Source organism: Triticum urartu, chromosome 2 (assembly GCF_003073215.2).
Source record: "Triticum urartu cultivar G1812 chromosome 2, Tu2.1, whole genome shotgun sequence".
In the NCBI taxonomy this organism is placed as follows: domain Eukaryota; kingdom Viridiplantae; phylum Streptophyta; class Magnoliopsida; order Poales; family Poaceae; genus Triticum; species Triticum urartu.
Window position 1 is genome coordinate 344,403,081 of NC_053023.1, and position 24,034 is coordinate 344,427,114.

Below are 24,034 nucleotides of genomic sequence, written 5' to 3' on the forward strand. Positions count from 1 at the left end.
TTTCCCTCTCCCCCGCATCGACCAGATAGTGGACTCGACCGCGGGATGTGAGCGTTTGTCTTTTCTAGATGCTTATTCAGGGTACCATCAGATCCGTCTGTATGGACCTGACGAGATCAAAACGGCTTTCATCACCCCATTTGGGTGCTTCTGTTATGTCACCATGCCCTTCGGCCTCAAGAATGCTGGATCCATGTTCATGAGGATGATTCAGAAGTGTTTGCTCACTCAGATCAGTCGGAACGTAGAAGCATACATGGATGATATTGTGGTTAAGTCACGGAAAGGTTCCGACCTACTGACTGACCTTGCTGAAACCTTCGCTAACCTCAGGAGATATGATATCAAGCTCAATCCATCAAAGTGCACATTTGGAGTTCTAGGTGGAAAGTTACTCGGTTTTCTCGTTTCCGAACGAGGAATCAACGCTAACCCCGAGAAAGTTGGCACCATACTCCGGATGAAGAGCCCCGTGCGTATACACGATGTCCAGAAGCTTACAGGTTGCTTGGCCACTCTAAGTCGATTCATTTCTCAACTCAGTGAGAAAGCGTTGCCTCTTTACCGACTGATAAAGAAGTCTGACAAGTTCGAGTGGACTCCAGAAGCTGACGCAGCGTTTGCAGAGCTCAAAGCTCTGCTCTCCACTCAGCCGGTGCTTGCTGCCCCAATCAGCAAAGAGCCTCTGCTGCTACATTGCAGCCACGGGACAAGTTGTCAGTACAGTACTCATGGTCGAGCGGGAAGAAGAAGGAAAGGCCTTCAGAGTTCAGCGCCCAGTCTATTATCTGTCTGAAGTTTTGACCCCTTCAAAACAAAGATACCCTCACTACCAGAAGCTTGTATATGGGATTTACATGACCACGAAGAAGGTTGCACATTACTTCTCTGACCACTCCATCACAGTCGTCAGCGATGCCCCACTGTCAGAGATTCTGCATAATAGAGATGCAACTGGTCGAGTGGCCAAGTGGGCGATTGAACTCCTTCCCTTAGATATCAAGTTTGAAGCAAAGAAGGCTATTAAGTCCCAAGCAATCGCAGATTTCATCGCCGAGTGGATTGAATAGCAGCTTCCGACTCAAGTTCACTCGGAGCACTGGACCATGTTCTTCGATGGATCTAAGATGCTGAATGGTTCCGGTGCTGGGGTAGTTCTTGTCTCCCCCCGAGGAGATAAGCTCAGATACGTTCTCCAGATTCACTTCGATTCCTCCAATAATGAAGCAGAGTATGAAGCACTTCTGTATGGGTTGCGCATGGCCATTTCACTCGGCGTCCATCGCCTCATGGTCTATGGTGACTCAGATTTGGTGGTTAATCAGGTGATGAAGGAGTGGGATGTCAGAAGTCCGGCTATGACTGGTTATTGCAACGCCGTGAGAAAGCTAGAAAAGAAATTCGAGGGGTTAGAGCTTCATGACATCCCCCGACTGAAAAATCAAGCAGCTGATGATCTGGCAAAGATAGGCTCCAAGAGAGAAGCCATTCCCAGCAATGTGTTTTTGGAGCACATCCGCTCGCCGTCAGTCCAGGAGGATCCTTTCACAGAAGAAGCCCCACAACCGAAAAGTGCCACAGATCCGACTGAAGTCGAAGTTCCTCCTGTGGTCGACCTAATCATGGAAGTCGTGGCAATCACTCCCGACTGGACGATACCGTACATCGCGTATATCCTAAGGAAAGAGCTCCCAGAGGACGAGGAAGAGGCTCGACAGATCGTCCGCCGATCCAAGGCCTTCACAGTCATAAAGGGGCAGTTGTATAGAGAAAGCACGACTGGAATCGGTCAGAAGTGCATAACACCAGAAGAAGGTCGGATAATCCTTGATGATATCCACTCGGGGACCTGTGGCCACCATTCGTCCTCTCGGACCATTGTGGCTAAAGCATACCGAGCCGGATTTTACTGGCCTAGAGCAAATGAGATGGCGAAAGAGATAGTCGACAAGTGTGGAGGCTACCAGTTCTACTCCAACATGTCACACAAGCCTGCATCAGCCCTGAAGACCATTCCACTCATCTGGCCCTTTGCTGTCTGGGGACTGGACATGGTTGGTCCACTGAGAACAAGCAGGAGCGGATTCACGCACGTGCTTGTGGCAGTCGACAAGTTCACCAAATGGATTGAAGCCAAGCCTATCAAAAATCTTGATGCTAGCACTGCTATCGGTTTCATCAGAGAGTTGATATTCAGGTATGGAGTCCCGCATAGCATCATCACTGACAATGGGTCAAACTTCGATTCAGACAAGTTCAGAGCTTTTTGCGCCTCTCAAGGCACACGAGTCGACTACGCGTTGGTCGTGCATCCTCAGTCAAATGGACAAGCTGAAAGAGCAAATGGTCTGATTCTCAAAGGACTGAAGCCTCGGCTGATGCGTGATCTTAAGCACGCGGCAGGTGCTTGGGTCGACGAGCTTCCGTCAGTTCTGTGGGGATTGAGGACCACCCCTAACCGGTCAACTGGAAGAACTCCATTCTTTCTGGTTTATGGAGCCGAAGCGGTTCTGCCAAGTGATCTTCTTCACAATGCGCCCCGAGTCGAGCTTTACACCAAAGATGAAGCAGAACAGGCCCAGCAAGACGCAGTCGACCTCCTAGAAGAAGAGAGGGAGATGGCCATGATCAGATCGACCATCTATCAGCAAGACTTGCGTCGATTCCACGCCCGGAATGTGAAGAGTCGAGCCTTCCAAGAAGGAGATTTGGTCCTCCGAGTGGATCAACAGAAACCACACAAGCTTGCTCCTACTTGGGAAGGCCCCTTCATCTTTACCAGAGTCCTTCACAACGGAGCATATCACCTCTACAATGTTGATCACCAGATCGACGAGCCACGAGCTTGGAATGCGGAACTACTCCGCCCCTTTTACACTTGAGTTCTCCCTTGGCAGAGATGTAATAAGAAAAATTTCTGCAGTTCATTTTTATCAAAGGCAAGAGTGTTCCAGTAATTGTTGTCACTTTTTACATACGAAATCCCCCAGTGGGTAACTTAGCTGTGAATCCGTTTCGCCTAAGTTTGAAAAAAAAATCCTACCGAGTGGAGAGCAAACCTCCCACTCGGGGGCTTAGCTGCAGTCCAGGACTCGCCTAAGTTCTCCCACTAAGAGACTTAGCTGCAGTCAGTGCTCGCCTAAGTGTTTAAAAAATCCTACCGAGTGGAGAGCAAACCTCCCACTCGGGGGCTTAGCTGCAGTCCAGGACTCGCCTAAGTTCTCCCACTAAGAGACTTAGCTGCAGTCAGTGCTCGCCTAAGTGTTTAAAAATCCCACCGAGTGGAGAGCAAACCTCCCACTCGGGGGCTTAGCTGCAGTCCAGGACTCGCCTAAGTTCTCCCACTAAGAGACTTAGCTGCAGTCAGTGCTCGCCTAAGTGTTTAAAAATCCCCCCGAGTGGAGAGCAAACTTCCCACTCGGGGACTTAGCTGCAGCCCAGCGCTCGCCTAAGTGTTTAAAAAATCCCACCAAGTGGAGAGCAAACTTCCCACTCAGGGACTTAGCTGCAGCCCAGCACTCGCCTAAGTGTTCAAAAAATCCCACCGAGTGGAGAGCAAACCTCCCACTCGGGGGCTTAGCTGCAGCCCAGGACTCGCCTAAGTTCTCCCACTAAGAGACTTAGCTGCAGTCAGTGCTCGCCTAAGTGTTTAAAAATCCTACCGAGTGGGGAGCAAACCTCCCACTCGGGGGCTTAGCAGGACTCGCCTAAGTTCTCCCACTAAGAGACTTAGCTGCAGTCAGTGCTTGCCTAAGTGTTTAAAAATCCTACCGAGTGGGGAGAAAACCTCCCACTCGGGGGCTTAGCTGCAGTCCAGGACTCGCCTAAGTTCTCCCACTAAGAGACTTAGCTGCAGCCCAGCGCTCGCCTAAGTGTTTAAAAATCCTATCGAGTGGAGAGCAAACCTCCCACTCGGGGGCTTAGCTGCAGTCCAGGACTCGCCTAAGTTCTCCCACTAAGAGACTTAGCTGCAGTCAGTGCTCGCCTAAGTGTTTAAAAATCCCATCGAGTGGAGAGCAAACTTCCCACTCGGGGACTTAGCTGCAGCCCAGCGCTCGCCTAGGTGTTTAAAAAATCCCACCAAGTGGAGAGCAAACTTCCCACTCGGGGACTTAGCTGCAGCCCAGCACTCGCCTAAGTGTTCAAAAAATCCCACCGAGTGGAGAGCAAACCTCCCACTCGGGGGCTTAGCTGCAGCCCAGGACTCGCCTAAGTTCTCCCACTAAGAGACTTAGCTGCAGTCAGTGCTCGCCTAAGTGTTTAAAAATCCTACCGAGTGGGGAGCAAACCTCCCACTCGGGGGCTTAGCTGCAGTCCAGGACTCGCCTAAGTTCTCCCACTAAGAGACTTAGCTGCAGCCTAGCGCTCGCCTAAGTGTTTAAAAATCCTACCGAGTGGAGAGCAAACCTCCCACTCGGGGGCTTAGCTGCAGCACGACGCTCGCCTAAGTACAGGACACAACCCAATTCGCGAATCGACCGCTACCTTCTCCCTCGGAGCTGCGTCGCAAATACAAGGTTATTCCGAGTGAAGATCCAGTTCCACTCGACGAATCAAACTGTGAAGATATCCAACGAGAAATCTAGTTCAGAAAAAGCCTAAAAGGTCCCAGACCTCAAAGTACTCGAGCCCTCGGCTCGGCAGAGTTTAAACGGTTACAAATCCACTCAGCATTCCGATGTAAATTCAAAGTTTTTTACTCCTCAGGAGGAGGACTGGAAGGGGCGACGAACTCATCCAAGTCGATCCCGTCGGCAATACGGGTGACAGCAGCGATGAAAGTCTCCATGAAGTCTTGAAAGCTGTGCTTCCTAGTATTGGCAACTTGGATGGCCGCCAGCTTTTCTTCTCGCGCCTCCTTGCAATGGACGCGGACCAGAGACAGAAGCGACGTCAGCACCACATCTAGCAGAAGATTTCTTCCATTCCGCCACTCGACCTGGGACTTCGTTAAGTAGAGCCATCAGAGACTCGAGGTCGTTCTGAAGCGTCGTCCCAGGCTTGGCTCCACTCGACTGGTCTCCTCTTCAAAATTCGGGCAAAGTTCTGCATACAAGATCCAGGGATAAGTCAATTTTCATAGACTGAGTCGACACAAAAACCAGTCGGAACTGAATGTGCACCTTCAAGCTTAAGGTACAACTTCTTGGCGAGGCTCCCCAAGTAGCTCTCCAGGTCGTCCCTCCTGCGAGTGATGCCTTCCAGCTTCTCACTCAGGGTGAGGTTCTCCTTCTTCCAACGTGAACACTCCCTGTTGGCTTCATTCAGAGCGGTCTTCAGCTTGGTATTCTCTTCTTCTAAGTGGTCGACCGAAGCCATCTTCTGTGCGGCCAGAGCGGTCTTGTCATCAGCCTCCTTACGGGCAACAGCCAAGTCCTAATCCTTCTTCACCAGAGCTTCGTTCAGTTTTTCTGCGAAGAAATGATGATTGAATCGGAAATAACAAAAGGGTACTCAAGCCCAAAGACTAACCAATCGACAAAGTCGTCTTACCTGTGGCGTCGTCTCTGACCTTCTGCAGCTCTGTTCTGGCCAGCTCCAGATCAAGGTTCAGTTGAATCTTCTGCTTCTCCAACTCAGTATAGCGAGCTACGAGTTCGGAGGATTTCTGTAAAAGCAAAATCAGTCGACAGACGTCCAAGATAAGTTGCTTCCGAGTAACTAAGGGACAATGATGACGTTTCCAAGACCACAGCTGAATCAAAAACATTCGACAGTAGTCTCGGGGACTACACCCAGTGGGTGCACTCAGCGTGCCCCCACTGGTTTTTTTTTAAAAAAGAGAGAGATAGAGATAAAGTCGACTGCCCGCAGTCGACCGGATACAGTTCCACTCGACCTGGCCCGACCAAACCGAGTGAAGAAATACAGCTACAGCAACACAATGAAAAGACTACAGTCGACTGCCAGCAGTCCACCATAGTCTCGGGGACTACACCCAGTGGGTGCAATTAGCATGCCCCCACTCGTCCAAGGATGGGCAGACACACCCAGTGGGTGTACAGATACAAAAGATCTTCGGAAAAGAGACTCTTCAAATAGCATACCATAACAGATCAAGTGTTGAGTCGACTAACCTGGACGTTGCTCTAAAGAGCCGAACTCGCGTCATAGGCTGCTTGGCTGGCCTCCCGAGCCATCTTCACTTGCTCCATCATGACCCCCGCCTGGTGTATAGCCTCCTTTGCAGCAGCCGCTTGGTCCTCAGGGACGGGGTATGCGGCAAAAAGTGAAGACGGATCCGCAGTCGACGATGAGGGCCGCGCACTCGCCAGGGGAACGGCGAAGGTCACAGAAGCCTGAGCGGTGTCACCACCATCCCGAGCCACGGCCTCGGACGCCAGAGCGGATCGGGAGGTCTTGTCGGCCGACGCCCTCTTGTGCCTCCTCACTCTCAACGGACCGTTGTCGTCATCATCCGGGAGGTCGATAACATGAGGAGGGGCTACAAAGGAAAAGTTCAATAGACCAGAGTTGCAGTAAATGATCAGTCGACTCAATACAGAACGTCAGTAATCGTACCAGGGTTGGAGGTAGCAGCATCCTCCATCTCTTGGTCGTCACCCTTGGAGGAGACCTCGGAAGTAGTAGCACTGCAAAACTCGAAAGTCAGTCGGTTGGCTCAATGAATCGACCAAGGATCTGTCCATGGTCGACGAAGGAAAACAAGTTTTATTATTACCCAGAAATGGTAGGGACAGCTATCTTCATCTTGGGTAGAGCCTTGGGCCGCTTGGACAGCATCGTGCGTGGGAGCTTGGGGACCTTCCCAGTCGGCGTAGGAGAAGAGGTCCGAGGGCGTTTAGACGACTGCCCAACAGAAGCAGTCGCCTTGCCACGTTCCCGCGCTGGGTCGTGTGTATGCTTGGACCGCCCCTCTGGGCGAGGGGGTTCAACCTCCTCCTCCTCCTCTTCGCTGGAGTCGACATTGTCGTCTCCCTCTCCTTCACCGTCGGACTCCCACTCGCCTTGGTCGTCCCCGCTCTCACCTCCGCTCGCCTCCCCTTCCTCGGTTGGCCCCTGAGCCCCGTTGGGCGTCGAGTACATCTCGGTGGTCGCCTGGAAAACAATAGACAAGACGAAAGTTAATCGACCAACTCAAAGAAGACCAATGCAAAAAATAAGATTTCAGTCGGGAGCATTCTCAGTCGGAATGCAAAGAACAAGACATACCTGGTCCACTTCATACGAGTTGTCGAGTGGAGTTACCCTCCTGGCTCCTCGGGGGTTGCCTTTGTTCCCCATGATGCTCGACAGTCACCCCTCCAGCATCTCATCGGTGACCTCCTCCGGGTGGATCCGAGTGGTGTCATCAAGACCAGAATACAACCACATCGGGTGGTCACGGGCCTGGAGCGGTTGGATGCGCCTCTGGAGGAAGACCTCCAGTAGGTCCATCCCAGTCACACCCTCACGGACAAGCTCGACCACTCGATCGGCCAGCACTTTGACTTGGGCCCTTTCCTCTGGCGTCACTTTCAGAGAAGCGGGTTTTTCAGCTCGGTCGAGGGAAAAAGGAGGAAGACCAGTCGACTGTCCCGGGGTTGCCTGGTCCTGACAGTAGAACCAGGTCGACTGCCAACCACGGACCGACTCTGGGAAAGTAATGGATGGAAAACAGCTCTTCCCCCTCGCCTGGATCGCCAAGCCCCCGCACAACTGGATCACCTGCGTCCTCTCGTCACTCGACTTGGCCTTCTTGACCGATTGAGAACGGCAAGTAAAGATGTGTTTGAAAAGTCCTCAATGGAGGCGGCAACCCAAGAAAGCCTCACACATGGAAATGAAAGCGGCAAGGTAGACAATGGAGTTGGGAGTGAAGTGGTGGAGCTGCGCTCCGAAGAAGTTCAAGAAGCTCCGGAAAAAAGGATGGGGCGGCAGAGAAAACCCTCGATCGATGTGGGTGGCTAGGAGCACGCACTCACCGTCGCGGGGTTGAGGTTCGATCTCTCCCCCCGGAAGACGCGCAGCTTGGTGGGGAATGACTCCCCCCTCGACCATGTCGTCGAGATCCTCTTGCCGGAGCACCGACGACATCCAGTCGCCCTGGATCCAACCTTTGGGCGGAGCGGTCCTAGAGGAAGATCCGCCCCGAGCTAACCTCTTCCCTTTCCCCGCCGCCGCCGCCTTCTTCGCGCGCTCGAGAACGGAGGTCTTGCTCTTCGTCATCGTCGCCGGCGAAGTCTCGCACGGGCCTGCTGCGCTGGGGCGGGAACGGAGGTGGCGGAAGGACTTGCGAAGGGAGAGAGGCGGAAGAAAGGAGGAGAAGAGAGCACACTGCTTGGAAACCCCGAGCCGACGATTTATAAGGGACCGCTTCCGAGTGGTTGACTGGTAGGCCCAGGCTATCCAGTCAAATCCCGCAGCAGACGCGCGAGCAGTACGTGGCGAAAAAGGCGACGCGGGGATCAAGGAGCTTCCGCTTTATCGCTTCCGATTACTGCGGCCGCTCCCGTCCCGCGCGCTTCCCAAAATCCAAATCCCGCGACATCCGCGGGCCACAAAACAACTTGTCAAAACAGAAGACCCCGATCGCGCCGGCGCTCGGTATGTCACAAGCAAAGAAATTCACTCGACGAAAGGCCTAGAATGGATCAAGGCGACTGAAAAAGGTTGGCAACATCATCCGTGATGATTGACCCAAAACGAGGCGCTCACGTAGCCCGAAGAACCAGTCGGAAAGATCTCCAACTCTTTCCCCACTCTAACCTCGATCCATTCGGGGGCTAAAGATGAAGACATGTACCTAGGGCAGGGACACGGACCCGACCAAAGAGTCCTACCCTAGGACATCCCTAGGAGAAGTCACCTTTCAATCGACTTAAAGGTATCCCACTCGACGGGCTCAAGACATTCGACCAGAAAGCTATCAATCGACCATGAAGCCAACAACTCGACCGCCAGGAGACCCACAGTCACTCCGCAGGCAAACGATCAGCTGTTAAGTAGTCTTTATGGTCATCATAGCACTTTATTAGAGGCGTTACCAGTAACGCCCAACCTTAAATGTACCTTAAACCCTGCATTACTGAGGGCAGGAGGTGGCCGGCGAACTATATATAAGCCACCCCCCTCCTCAGTATGAAGGGTTCGCAACCCTGTTATTCACGCGCCAGAAATCCAATCGACCGCCTCCGGGCACCGAGACGTAGGGCTGTTACTTCCTCCGCGAAGGGCCTGAACTCGTACATCTTGGTGTGTTTACAACTTCCCAATAGCTGAGATCTAGCCTCTCCATACTTACCCACCTACATTACTGTCAGAGTTAGAACCACGACAGGGGGCGCGCCCTCCACCCTCGTGGGCCCCTCGTGGCTCCCCTGACATATTTCTTCCGCCTATATATATCCATATACCCTAAAACGATCGGGGAGCACAATAGGTCGGGAGTTCCGCCGCCAGAAGCCTCCGTAGCCACCGAAAACCAATCTAGACCCATTCCGGCACCCTGCCGGAGGGGGCAATCCTTCTTCGGTGGCCACCTTCATCATCCCGATGCTCTCCATGACGAGGAGGGAGTAGTTCTCCCTCGGGGCTGAGGGTATGTACCAGTAGCTATGTGTTTGATCTCTCTCTCTCTCTCGTTTTATTGAGGTGACACTATCTTGATGTATCGCGAGCTTTGCTACTATAGTTGGATCTTATGATGTTTCTCCCCCTCTACTCTCTTTTAATGGATTGAGTTTCCCCTTTGAAGTTATCTTATCGGATTGAGTCTTTAAAGATTTGAGAACACTTGATGTATGTCTTGTCGTGCGTATCTGTGGTGATAATGGGATATCACGTGATACACTTGATGTATGTTTTGGTGATCAACTTGCGGGTTCTGCCCATGAACCTATGCATAGGGGTTGGCACACGTTTTCGTCGTGATTCTCTGGTAGGAACTTTGGGGAACTCTTTGAGGTTCTATGTGTTGGTTGAATAGATGAATCTGAGATTGTGTAATGCATATCATATAATCATACCCACGGATACTTGAGGTGACATTGGAGTATCTAGATGACATTAGGGTTTTGGTTGATTTGTGTCTTAAGGTGTTATTCTAGTACGAACTCTAGGGCTGTTTGTGACACTTATAGGAATAGCCCAACGGATTGATTGGAAAGAATAACTTTGAGGTGGTTTCGTACCCTACCATAATCTCTTCGTTTGTTCTCCGCTATTAGTGACTTTGGAGTGACTCTTTGTTGCATGTTGAGGGATAGTTATGTGATCCAATTATGTTATTATTGTTGAGAGGACTTGCACTAGTGAAAGTATGAACCCTACGACTTGTTTCCTAGCATTGCAATACCGTTTACGCTCACTTTTATCATTAGTTACCTTGCTATTTTTATATTTTCAGATTACAAAAACCTTTATCTACTATCCATATACCACTTGTATCACCATATCTTCGCGAACTAGTGCACCTATACAATTTACTATTGTATTGGGTGTGTTGGGCACACAAGAGACTCTTTGTTATTTGGTTGTAGGGTTGCTTGAGAGAGACCATCTTCATCCTATGCCTCCTACGAATTGATAAACCTTAGGTCATCCACTTGAGGGAAATTTTCTGCTGTCCTACAAACCTCTGCACTTCTAGGCCCAACAACGTCTACAAGAAGAAGGTTGTGTAGTAGACATCAAGCTCTTTTCTGGCACCGTTGTCGGGGAGGTTAGCACTTGAAGGTATATCTTTAGATCTTGCAATCGAATCTTTTTGTTTCTTGTTTTAGCACTAGTTTAGTTTATAAAAGAAAACTATAAAAAAATGGAATTGAGTTTACCACATACGCTTCATATTTTTAATATCTTTCGTGAGTATGATGGAAAGGAAAATTGTGCTCAAATGCTAGAAGAAGAATGCATTAAAATGTTTGGCACTAAATCTTTGAATGATGAGCATGATTGCAATGTTGTTAGTATGAACTCCTTGAATATCCATTGTACTAATGATGATTGCACTAGTCATGATGATAATGTCTCCTATAAACATGTTAATTTTTGTGGAGTACATTGGGTTTGTAAGTACACACCAAATAGGGAAGTTAGATATTGCAAGAGGCATAAGTACTTAGAAACCAAATTGTTGCAAGAAAGTCTAGATGATTGTGCTAAAAATTTAAACTTTATTAGCCATACTTGTGAACTTTGCAATGAACATGATCATTTCAGTTACCAATGCAAATTGGTTCATGATCGTATCGTGTCCAAAAATTGTGATGACTTGATTTCCCTTGCACATCATAATGAACTTAGTTTGCTCTTGGGTTATGAAGAAATGAAACGTATAACTAAGGATATCCCAAAGTTTTCCCTTTATAGAGTTCTTCATTTTGATCTAGAGAAAATTTATATGTATTGTGCGGTGAATTGTATTGAAAATCCTTATATTGCCAACTACATAAAGAAAAGAAAAGAAATAGAAGATGAAGAGAATACTAATGAAAGGTAAGAGACTTCCCAATACCCTCCTATTATTTCTTATGATGAATCAGGTAACGAGGAGGAGCCTTCTATTCAACCAATCTTATTAATAAGGAGCTCCAAAAAGAGGATTGAACCCACACATGATGTGGTAAAGAAGAACAAAAGAAAAAGGAAGGGAGGTAAAAGATATCTCCCCCAAATAATGTTGCTCCTATTACTATTGTGCCTCATGAAAATATAATTGTGAAAGATAACGATACTTCTTATGACCTTGAAAATCTTTTTGGCACTTGCTTGGAAGAATATGATAATTGCTATACTATTGGTGCTATCCATACTATTAATGATGAGAGTGATTATGCTTATAATATAAAAGGCCCAATCTTGGGGATTCTATGTTTGATGAAGATGATGTTTTGATAATATATTTGCTGCAATTAATGTTTGTTCCAAGCTTGGGGATGCTATGTTTAATGAAGATGATATTTTTAGTCTCCCAAGTTTTGATATGCAAATTTACAATGATGATAGCATGCCTCCTACCTATGATGATTATTGTGATGATACTTATGCTATAAAAAGTAGTGATTATATTTATAAAACTTCTCATGATTATGGTTACCCCTTTTCTGAACATTACTCTTTTAATGTGGAAACAATCTATAGTATTCGAGTTTCTTATGGTACTCCCACTATTCCGAATGAGAAGAATTTTGCTTGTGTGGAGAGTAATAAAATTTCTATGCTTGTAGATCATGAAAAGAATTCTTTAGGTGCTGGTTATATTGTTGAATTCATTCATGATTCTACTTAAAATTATTATGAGGAAGAAATATATGCTTGTAGGAATTGCAATAATATCAAGTTTCCTCTCTATGTGCTTAAAGTTTTGAAGTTATGCTTGTTCTGCCCTCCTATGCTAGTTGATTATTGTTTTCACAAGTTGTTTGTTCACAAAATCCCTATGCATAGGAAGTGGGTTAGACTTAAATGTGTTAGTAATATTCTTCATGATGCTCTCTTTATGTTTCAATTCTTATCCTTTATGTGAGCATCATTGAAATCATCATGCCTAGCTAGGGGCGTTAAACGATAGCGCTTGTTGGGAGGCAACCCAATTTTATTTTTTCCTTAGTTTTTGCTACTGTTTAGTAATAAATAATTTATCTAGCCTCTGTTATTATTGAGTTTTTATATTTTAATTAGTGTTTGTGCGAAGTAGAACCGTTGGGAAGACTTGGGGAAAGTCTTTTTAATCTTGCTGTAAAAAACAGAAACTTTAGTGCTCACGAGAATTAATGCCATTTTTATTTGGAAAGTGATATTTAGTTAATTATTTTTGAATATGATTAATAGGTAAATTCCTCACGTCCAGCAATTTATTTGAGAATTTTATGAGTTCCAGAAGTATACGTTTGATTCAGATTACTACAGACTGTTCTGTTTTTGACAGATTCTGTTTTCTATGTGTTGTTTGCTTATTTTGATGAACCTATGAGTAGTACCGGAGGATATGAACCATAGATAAGTTGGAATACAGTATATATTACACCAATATGAATTTAGAATGAGTTAATTACAGTACCTTATGATGGTGATTTATTTTCTTATACTAACGGAGCTTACGAGTTTTCTGTTAAGTTTTGTGTTGTGAAGTTTTCATGTTTTGGGTAAGGATTCGATGGACTATGGAATAAGGAGTGGAAAGAGCCTAAGCTTGGGGATTCCCAAGGAACCCCAAGGTAATATTAAAGGACAACCAAAATCCTAAGCTTGGGGATGCCCCGGAAGGCATCCCCTCTTTCGTCTTCGTTCATCGGTAACTTTACTTGGAGCTATATTTTTATTTACCACATGATATGTGTTTTGCTTGGAGTGTCAATTTATTTCGTTAGGATTTGATTGATGTTTGAATAAAATACAAAGATCTGAAATTATTAAATGTTAGAGAGTCTTCACATAGTTGCATAATTATTCGACTACTCATTGATCTTCACTTATATCTTTCGGAGTAGTTTGTCATTTGCTCTAGTGCTTCACTTATATCTTTTTAGAGCATGGTGGTGGTTTTATTTTGAAGAAATAATTGATCTCTCATGATTCACTTATATTATTTTGAGAGTCTTTAGAACAGCATGGTAGTTTGCTTTGGTTATGGAACTAGTCCTGATATGATGGGCATCCAAGAGGGATATAATAAAAACTTCCGTATAAAGTGCATTGAATACTAATAGAAGTTTGATACTTGATGATTGTTTTGAGATATGGAGATAGTGATATAAAAGTTGTGCTAGTTGGGTAGTTGTGAATTTGAGGAATACTTGTGTTGAAGTTTGCAAGTCCCGTAGCATGCACGTATGGTAAACGTTGTGTAACAAATTTGAATCATGAGGTGTTATTTGATTGTGTTCCTTATGAGTGGTGGTCGGGGACGAGCGATGGTCTTTTCCTACCAATCTATCTCCCTAGGAGCATGCGCGTAATGCTTGGTTTTTTATGACTTGTAGATTTTTGCAATAAGTATGTGAGTTCTTTATGACTAATGTTGAGTCCATGGATTATACGCACTCTTACCCTTCCATCATTGCTAGCCTCTTCGGTACCGTGCATTGCCCTTTCTCACATTGAGAGTTGGTGCAAACTTCGCCGGTGCTTCCAAACCCCGTGATATGATACGCTCTTTCACACATAAACCTCCTTATATCTTCCTCAAAACAGCCACCATACCTACCTATTATGGCATTTCCATAGCCATTCCGAGATATATTGCCATGCAACTTTCCATCGTCACGTTTATTATGGAACGCATCATCATTGTCATATTGCTTTGCATGATCATGTGGTTGACATCGTATTTGTGGCAAAGCCACTGTTCATAATCCTTTCATACATGTCACACTTGATTCATTGCACATCCCGATACACCACCGGAGGCATTCATATAGAGTCATATCTTGTTCTAGTATCGAGTTGTAATATTCGAGTTGTAAATAAATAGAAGTGTGATGATCATCATTAATAGAGAATTGTCCCAAAAAAGGAGGGAAGAAAGGCCCAAAAAAGGCCAAAAAAAGGAAAGGCCAAATAAAAAAAGGGACAATGCTACTATCCTTTTTCCACACTCTTGTGCTTCAAAGTAGCACCATGATCTTCATGATAGAGAGTCTCTTGTTTTGTCACTTTCATATACTAGTGGGAATTTTTCATTATAGAACTTGGCTTGTATATTCCAACAATGGGACTCCTCAAGTGCCCTAGGTCTTCGTGAGCAAGCAAGTTGGATGCACACCCACTTAGTTTCTTTTGTTGAGCTTTCATACATTTATAGCTCTAGTGCATCCGTTGCATGGCAATCCCTACTCCTTGCATTAACATCAATCGATGGGCATCTCCATAGCTCATTCATTAGCCTCATTGATGTGAGACTTTCTCATTTTTGTCTTCTCCACATAACCCCCTCATTATATTCTATTCCACCCATAGTGCTATATCCATGGCTCACGCTCATGTATTGCGTGAAAGTTGAAAAAAGTTTGAGATTACTAAAGTATGAAACAATTGCTTGGCTTGTCATCGGGGTTGTGCATGATGAGAGCATTCTTGTGTGACGAAAATGGAGCATGACTAAACTATATGATTTTGTAGGGATGAACTTTCTTTGCCCATGTTATTTTGAGAGGACATAATTGCTTAGTTAGTATGCTTGAAGTATTATTATTTTTATGTCAATATTAAACTTTTGTCTTGAATCTTATGTATCTGATATTCTTGCCAAAATGAAGAGAATTACTTAGAGAAATATGTTAGGTAGCATTCCACATCAAAAATTCTGTTTTTATCATTTACCTACTTGAGGACGAGCAGGAATTAAGCTTGGGGATGCTAATACGTCTCCAACGTATCTATAATTTTTGATTGTTCCATGCTATTATATTATCTGTTTTGGATGTTTATGGGCTTTATTATACACTTTCATATTATTTTTGGGACTAACCTATTAACCCAGAGCCCAGTGCCAGTTTCTGTTTTTTCCTTGTTTTAGAGTATCGCAGAAAAGGAAAATCAAATGGAGTCCAATTGACCTGAAACTTCACGGAAATTATTTTTGGAACGAAACCAACCTGGGAGAGTTGGAGTCCACGTCAAGGAAGCTTCGAGGAAGCCACGAGGTAGGGGGGCGCGCCCACCCTCCCTGGGCGCGCCCTCCACCCTCGTGGCTCCCCTGACGTATTTCTTCCTCCTATATATATCCATATACCCTAAAACGATCGAGGAGCACAATAGATCAGGAGTTCCGCCACCAGAAGCCTCCGTGGCCACCGAAAACCAATCTAGACCCGTTCCGGCATCCTGCCAGAGGGGGCAATCCTTCTCCGGTGGCCATCTTCATCATCTCGGTGCTCTCCATGACGAGGAGGGAGTAGTTCCCCCTGGGGGCTGAGGGTATGTACTAGTAGCTATGTGTTTGATCTCTCTCTCTCTCGTGTTCTTGAGGTGATACGATCTTGATGTATCGTGAGCTTTGCTACTATAGTTGGATCTTATGATGTTTCTCCCCCTCTACTCTCTTGTAATGGATTGAGTTTCCCCTTTGAAGTTATCTTATTGGATTGAGTCTTTAAAGATTTGAGAACACTTGATGTATGTCTTGTCGTGCGTATCTATGGTGATAATGGGATATCATGTGATACACTTCATGTATGTTTTGGTGATCAACTTGCGGGTTCTGCCCATGAACCTATGCATAGGGGTTGGCACACGTTTTCGTCGTGATTCTCTAGTAGGAACTTTGGGGCACTCCTTGAGGTTCTATGTGTTGGTTGAATAGATGAATCTGAGATTGTGTGATGCATATCATATAATCATACCCACGGATACTTGAGGTGACATTGGAGTATCTAGGTGACATTAGGGTTTTGGTTGATTTGTGTCTTAAGGTGTTATTCTAGTACGAACTCTAGGGTTGTTTGTGACACTTATAGGAATAGCCCAATGGATTGATTGGAAAGAATAACTTTGAGGTGGTTTCGTACCCTACCATAATCTCTTCGTTTGTTCTCCGCTATTAGTGACTTTGCAGTGACTCTTTGTTGCATGTTGAGGGATTGTTATGTGATCCAATTATGTTATTATTGTTGAGAGGACCTGCACTAGTGAAAGTATGAACCCTAGGCCTTGTTTCCTAGCATTGCAACACCGTTTACGCTCACTTTTATCATTAGTTACCTTGCTGTTTTTATATTTTCAGATTACAAAAACCTTTATCTACTATCCATATACCACTTGTATCACCATCTCTTCACCAAACTAGTGCACCTATACAATTTACCATTGTATTGGGTGTGTTGGGGACACAAGAGACTCTTTGTTATTTGGTTGCAGGGTTGCTTGAGAGAGACCATCTTCATCCTATGACTCCTACGGATTGATAAACCTTAGGTCATCCAGTTGACGGAAAGTTGCTACTGTCCTACAAACCTCAGCACTTGGAGGCCCAACAACGTCTACAAGAAGAAGGTTGTGTATTAGACATCACTTACCGTAGTCCGACTTTCTCCTTTTCCGGGCCATTGTAGCTGGTGACACAGAGGGCTGAGAGAGACGGATAACAAAAGTTCCTGGTTCCACAGGAAGCTTTTGCGCAGCACACTTTGACAGGTGATCAGCTATGCAGTTTTCTGCACGTGGTATATGCTCTGTTTGAAACCCATCAAAGTGCTCCTCCAATCTCCTCACTTCCTCGACGTATGCTTCCATCAATGGGCTTTGATGATCCTTGTTGACTTTTCTCACCACAAGTTGTGAATATCCTCGTATGATCAGCTTCTTGATTCCCTATTCTGCTACAATTTTGAGCCTGGCAAGGAACCCTTCATACTCAGTTGTATTGTTGGTGGCTTGTTCTTGGGAAAAGTGCATTTGGACAACGTACTTCAAGTGCTCCCCAGAGGGGGCAACAAGAAGCACGCCAGCCCCTGCACCTTGTAGGTAAAAAGCACCATCAAAATACATAATCCATTCTTGGGGTGATTCCTTGCCGGGGATAGCTGTCTCTGTCACTTCCTCATTAGGGGTTGGCTTCCATTCAGTAATAAACTCTGCCAGCGCCCTGCTCTAAATAGTTGATGTCCTCTCAAACTTCAAACTTAAGCTGGATAACTCCAAAGCCCACTCCACTATTTTGCCGGTGGCCTCAGGGTTTTGGAGTATCCTTCGCAACGGAAAATGAGTGACAACTGTGATCTCATGGGCTTGGAAGTAGTGGCGTAGTTTCCTTGAAGCCATAATGAGACCAAAGATCAACTTTTGCATGCCAGAGTACCTCGATCTAGCCCCCTGCAACAAGGAGCTGACGAAGTACACCGGGCGCTGCACCACTTTCTTCCTTGTCGCGTCCTTGGGGTTGCTCTCATTGTCGTTCTCACTGCTGTCTTGATCCTTTTTTGACTCTACCATTATCTGTCCACTTTCTGCCTCATCCACTTCTCGCTGTGCTACCAAGGCCGCACTGACCACTTGGTTGGTTGCCGCCAAGTATAGCAACAACGGCTCTTGGGGTTTAGGTGCAACCAAGGTAGGCATAGACGATAGGTAGGCCTTCAACTCCTGCAGAGCTGCATCTACTTCCAGGGTCCAGTTCATGGGCCCTGCCTTCTTCAAAATTGTAAAGAACGGCAGGGCACACTCGGCAGACATGGAAATGAATGTACTTAGCGCGGCAACGCATTCCGTCAAGCGCCTCATATCCTTAACTGCCTTGGTGCTTGGATCTGCTCAATGGCTTTGATCTTGTCAGGGTTAGCTTCGATCCCCTGATGGGACACGAAGAAACCAAGCAGCTTGCCGGAGGGGACTCCAAACACACACTTCTCCGGATGAAGCTTCAAATTGATCTTGCGCAGATTAGCAAATGTCTCCTCCAAATCCTGGATGAGAGTGGCCTTATCCTTGGTTTTGACCATGATAACATCCATATAGGCTTGTATGTTTCTGTGTAACTGTGGCTCAAAACCAATATAAACTTCCCTTGCGAAAGTGGCCCAACACTCTTTAGTCTGAATGGCATGCGGACAAAGTAGTACGTACCACATGGAGTGATGAACGATGTCTTCTCTTCATCTTCTTTGGACATGAAGATCCGGAATATGTGTCCAGGAAGGAGAGCAACTCACACCCTGAAGTGGAATCCACAATCTGGTCGATGCGCGGCAAGGGAAATGGGTCCTTCAGGCAAGCCTTGTTGAGATCAGTGAAATCAATGCAAAGCCTCCATTTCCCATTAGCCTTCCAGACTACCACTGGATTTGCTAACCATGTAGGATGCAGTACTCCTCTGACCAAACCAGCTGCCTCCAGTTTCTTGATCTCCTCGGAAATGAACTACTGCCTTTCCAAGGCCTACATCCGTACTTTCTGCTTGACAGGTCGGGCATGTAGGCAGACAGCAAGGTGGTGCTCAATTACCTCCCTGGGAAGACCAGGGATATCGTATGGCTGCCAGGCAAACACATCGATATTCGCCCGCACGAAGGCAATGAGCGCGCTTTTCTATTTGTCATCAAGGGTGGCGCTCAGGTGAAAGTACCGTCAATGCCATCCAATCTTGTCAGGACCTTCTTCACTTGGGGTGCAGCAACCTTGGATCTCTTGCTGTTGGAACACTCCGGCACATCGTCAACGGGTGCCGTGCACTCAGAGGGGGCGTGCTTCCCGAACTCCTTGCCGAAGGTCCTACAATCCCTTTTCTTTCCTTTGCTTTCCTTGGAGGGAGTTGTTGCTGCCGCAGCCTCTTCTGCGACTGCATCCTAGTACATCTTGTCCATGTAGATAATTGCATCCTTCTCATCTGATGGGATAGTGATGACTCCCATCAGCCCAAGCATCTTCAGATTGTTATAAGCATAGTGGGATGCTGCCATAAACTTGGCCAGGGTCGGGCGTCCAAGAATCCCAATGTACGGTAGGGGGAGATCAACCACATCAAACACAAATTTGTCTGTCTAGTAGTTTGGCTCTCCCCCAAACGTCACCGGCAACGTAATCTTCCCTTTAGGATGGCTCCTCCGGGGTTAACTCCTTGAAATGTGCCAGTAACCTCTAGCTCTTCTTCTCCTATCTTAAGCTTATTGATGACTGCAGGGGAAATCAGATTCAACCCGGCCCCGCCATCCACTAACATCTTTGTGACATTGAGGCTGCGAATTGTCGGGGAGACTGTCGGATTTCGGGTTCCGGCAGACCCTTGAGGTTCGAACACTTGGGTGCGCGCGGAGCTTTCATCTCCTACCTACCTGCACCCCTCCGCCTTGCTAGGATCTAAAGCTCAGGAAAGAACAACACAATAGACATAGGGTTTATACTGGTTCGGGCCACCGTTGTGGTGTAATACCCTACTACAGTGTGTGGTGCGGTGGATTGCCCCTTGGGCTGATGATGATGAACAATACAAGGGAGAACAGCCTCGCGAGCGTCTGTTCTTGGCTGGGGCGATGGACTGCTGGGAGGAGCTCAGTCGCCCTTCTCTCTCTCTCTCTCTCTTTTCCCTCGGGTCCTCTCCCCTTGTGTTCGTGTGGTCTCCTTCCTTTTGATGTGGGTGGCTGGTCCTATTTATAGAGGCCCTGGTCCTCTTCCCAAATATCGAGCGGGAAGGGAGCCAACAATGGCGGCCTAATTTGAAAGGGGACAACTAGTACTAGCTATCCTGACAAAAGTAGTCTTCGCCTACGCAAAGCTCTGGTGATGACGCCGTCTTGGGCTCCACGGTGACCTCCATCTCATAGTCCTCCTGGTCTTGGTCTCGTTGCACCGAAATGGCAACCTTTGCATGATGCCTTGGTACTCCGCGGCTGCGCTTGCCCCCCTTGCACCAAAGAGGAAAGGAGGACACTACGCGGGCTGGCACCCGCCTGGCGCCCTCGGTCGTCTTGGCTTGCGTCACGGGCACCTCGTGAGGTACCCCGCCTTGGTCTCTTCGCCTCCTCGTGAGCCAGCCTGACGAGGCCGTGTCTGAGGAAGCTCCATGTCGTCCGCCCCGCGAGGCTTGGCCCCTCATGAGGGTCTTGGGTTTGTGTTGGTGAAGATGGGCCATGCAGGGCCCCCTTTTGAGCCACGCCGCAGGCCGCAGGCAGGCAAGTCTGGGGACCCCCGTTCCCAGAACGCCGGCAGTAGCCCCCGGGCCCAAGGCGCGCTCGAAATTGGCCGTGCAGGGATGCGGAAGGGAAAGAGCGAAGCACCGCGGGCCCTAACAGCCTGCGGCCTTGGTCGCCGCGTGGCGGTTGATCGGACGTGGGCACCTCCACAGCCCCATGGCGCCTCGGTAACTGCACGGATTGGACGAGTCCCTGCATGCAAAGCGGGTCATGATTACCTGCGATCGTCGAGGTAGGCGGTTGGCCTTTGCCGGCCATAAGTACGGAACAGCGCGCGCCCTTCCAGTCCATCCCTCCTTGCTTCTCCTTCTTCCTGATCCTTACTCCGTCTTGCTGCGATGGCTCTGATCCACCGGTTCTCGATGGCAGAGAAGGGAAAGGCTCCCCAAGAGGAACCAGACCCACTCCCGCCAAAGAAATGGCTCGCCCCCCGTGGCTCGGACGAGGGGGCCCTTCAGGTGGTGCCGAGGCCTTTATGCGAGCGGGCACCGCCGGGGTTCCCGCTTCCATTGTACGCCCACGTCGAGGGCCCTGAAGGAGCTGATGCTGACCGCCACGGGCAACGCCGTCGTCGGCGCCGGCGGGTCACGAGGTGTGGGTCGTCCCCCCTGGGGTCCACACTCAGGGCTCCTCCCGAGAGGTCGTGCTTCACGTCGCCATTCCTCTTTAGTATTGGATCCGCCTTCCTCCCTTCTTCGCCTCCATCATCCCGCAGGGGGAGCCCCTGGAGCTCTGGCTGCAGCACGCCGGCTGCAGCACCCTTGCGACAGAGGCTGAGGTCGCGGTCGTTGCCCCGGGCGGGGTCTACATGACTCGGGGCTGGAGAGAGATCGCCCGGGTTTGCAGGGTAAGGGGCGTCTTCGCGGTCCACTTGGATTACGACGGTGCTTCGGTGATGCTCTTCAAGGTCTTCGACGCGAGCGGGCGCGGGCTGGAGTGCTGCCCCGGGGAAGGTGGCTAGGACCCTGCCGCGATGAGGACTGGGCCCGCCAACCTATCCCTTGGCGGCTCCTCAGGTGGTGGAGGCGTCGGAGGTTCCAGCGACTCCGGCGAGCTCTTCGCGACTCCGGAGACGAGCGATGATAGCTACGAGCCCCCGAGCCGGCGCCGCTCCTGGAGCAGGGTGGGCTCGTCAGGCCGCCGCCGACCCTGATCTGGATGGGGCTGGCGTCGGTGCTCGACGGCCCACTGTTGATGATGGCGTCTTTTGCTGGGACGCGCGTACTTTGTGTCCCTTTAGGATCTGTTCCCTGCGAGGAATCAAAAACGCGTCCCATGGGGGCTTGTAAGGTGCCTGTGATCCTGTTTTGTTAATATAACCCCTGTCGTAGAATTGTGCGAGTTGCTCATTCCGTCTTAGCTCAGTCCTCCCTTTCGAACCTCACGAGGGCTTGGTGCTCTGCGCCGACAGGTCCCAGTCCCAAGGCGGCTTCAGCCGTCGCTGGTATGTCTGGTCGCGATGCCATGGTCAAGGCCAGGAGGTGAGCGACCCAGAGTCCGATAAGAGCCCTTGAGTCGCGATGCTCAAGAGGCCCCCTTTGGCGCCCGAGCAGCCGTCGTTTGGTGAGAAAGGAGAGTGGCATCGCTAACACGGGATGGCATTAGGTGCGGGGATGGTGCCACAGTAGCTGGCGCTTCCGGGTGATGACTTATCTTGAGGATCAGGGGCCGCTCTCTGGGGTGTCGCCAGGTCCGTGCATCGGCAGGCGCGAGGTTGCTCGGCGAGGTCCTCGCATGTCTCTCCCTTCTCGCCTTTGTTCCCCTTTCTGCTCTACGTCCTCGGGTCTCGGCCCTCGAGCGGGTCTCAGCCGTCGCTGGTATGCCAGGTCGCGATGCCGTGGTCAAGGCCAGAGGGTGAGGGCTGGAGAGCCAGTAGGAGCCCTGAGTCGCAATGCTCAGGCACCCCCCCCCCTTTAACGTCCAAGCGGTTCACGCGGACGAGTGCGAAAGAAACACGGCAAGGGCCTTGCCTGACGCAGCTCCTTCAGGAGGTCCTGCAGGTCCACCATAGAAAAAACAAGGGGTTGCCATGACAATTGACAGTCAGCCGTTGGTCGCTTCCGAGGGGTAGTGAGGCACTGAAGGCTTGACGAGGTGACGATGTGCGGGGCTGCCGCGGCCAGAGCTCAGCCATCCAGGTTTGTCGGCGTTGTAGGGACGGACCCATGCACAAGCGTCGTGCTGTTTGAGAGCAGCTCCGTTAGTTGGCGTCAGCTGAGCAGGCAACTAGGTAAAACACATTAGCCACGAAGGAGTGGATTCGTTCAAATAGATGTTGGCAATGCGGACATCACCGGGTCAGGCCCGAGCGACTTGAGGATCATGCAGCCTGAGGGGCGCCCCCAACAAGGTAAGCTAACAACATGGAATAAAAAGGGATACATGCCGCAGGGACGGACCCACGCGGCCTGGGAATAATGCAGCCCTGGGGGGCGCTCCCAGCTGGAAGTGAAACTTGAAAGATGTCACCTGATGATGTTGAGGACGAAGGAGCGCTGATGTAGCAGGCTCGGTGGGCCGCGGGAGCCGATCCTCACGAGCCCCCAGGCCCAGGGGCCTCGCGAGGCTCCCAAGGCGCTGGCGGCTCCTCGCGGGCCTTCTCCATCCCTACCAGGGCAGCGGAACACCTGGCCTCTCTTGCCTCCGTGATGCCGCTCATGAGGCGCTGGTACGCGTCAGCCGCGCTCGGCAGGCCGTAAGGCATGCGAACGTAGCTGTGGGGTGGGCCTCCGCAACGCCCCACTCGCGAGGGCCAGAGGCGCTCCAGAGAGGCGACTCGGTTGAGCCCTGGTATGTCGATGCAGACGCGCAGCCCACCATCCTTGCCTGGATGGGTGGCCATTGCTCGTAGGCGGCGGCCGCCTTTCATGACTCTTGACTTCTGTAGCTCCTGAGTGGCCTTGCTGATGAAATCCTGAGGGTCTGGATCTCCTTGCCTTGCTCCTTCTTGAGTGAAACGTGCTTCGAAACACGCCTCCATGTGGTGCCCAAGCGCTTCCCTCATGACCCTAGCTAGGTCGGTGGCCCTCCAGGGGAGAGCCCCCGAGCCCTGCCTGAGGAGGGCGCCGGGCGCGCTTTCCTATGCGATGGAAGGAGGTTCCCCCTGGGCAGGCGCGGGCCCAGAGGGGCCTGCCTCCTGAGTGGTCGGGCCGGATGATGTCTTCTTCTTCTTGGGGGCGGTCTCGGGAGGCCTCCTGCTCCCACGATCCAAGTCTTCCAGTGACGCGGCCTGAAAGGCTCGTTCCAGGGAACACACCACGTCCTTCTCTTCGCAGGGCACCGTGATGACTCCGCCACTTCCCGGCATCTTGAGGACGTTGTAGCCGTGGTGAGTTACGACCATGAACTTGGCCAGCGCTGGGTACCCAAGGATGGCGTTGTACGGCAGGCGAATGTGAGCGACGTCGAAGTCGATGAGCTCGGTGCGGTAGTTGTCGCGTGCCCCGAAGGTGACAGGGAGGCGGACC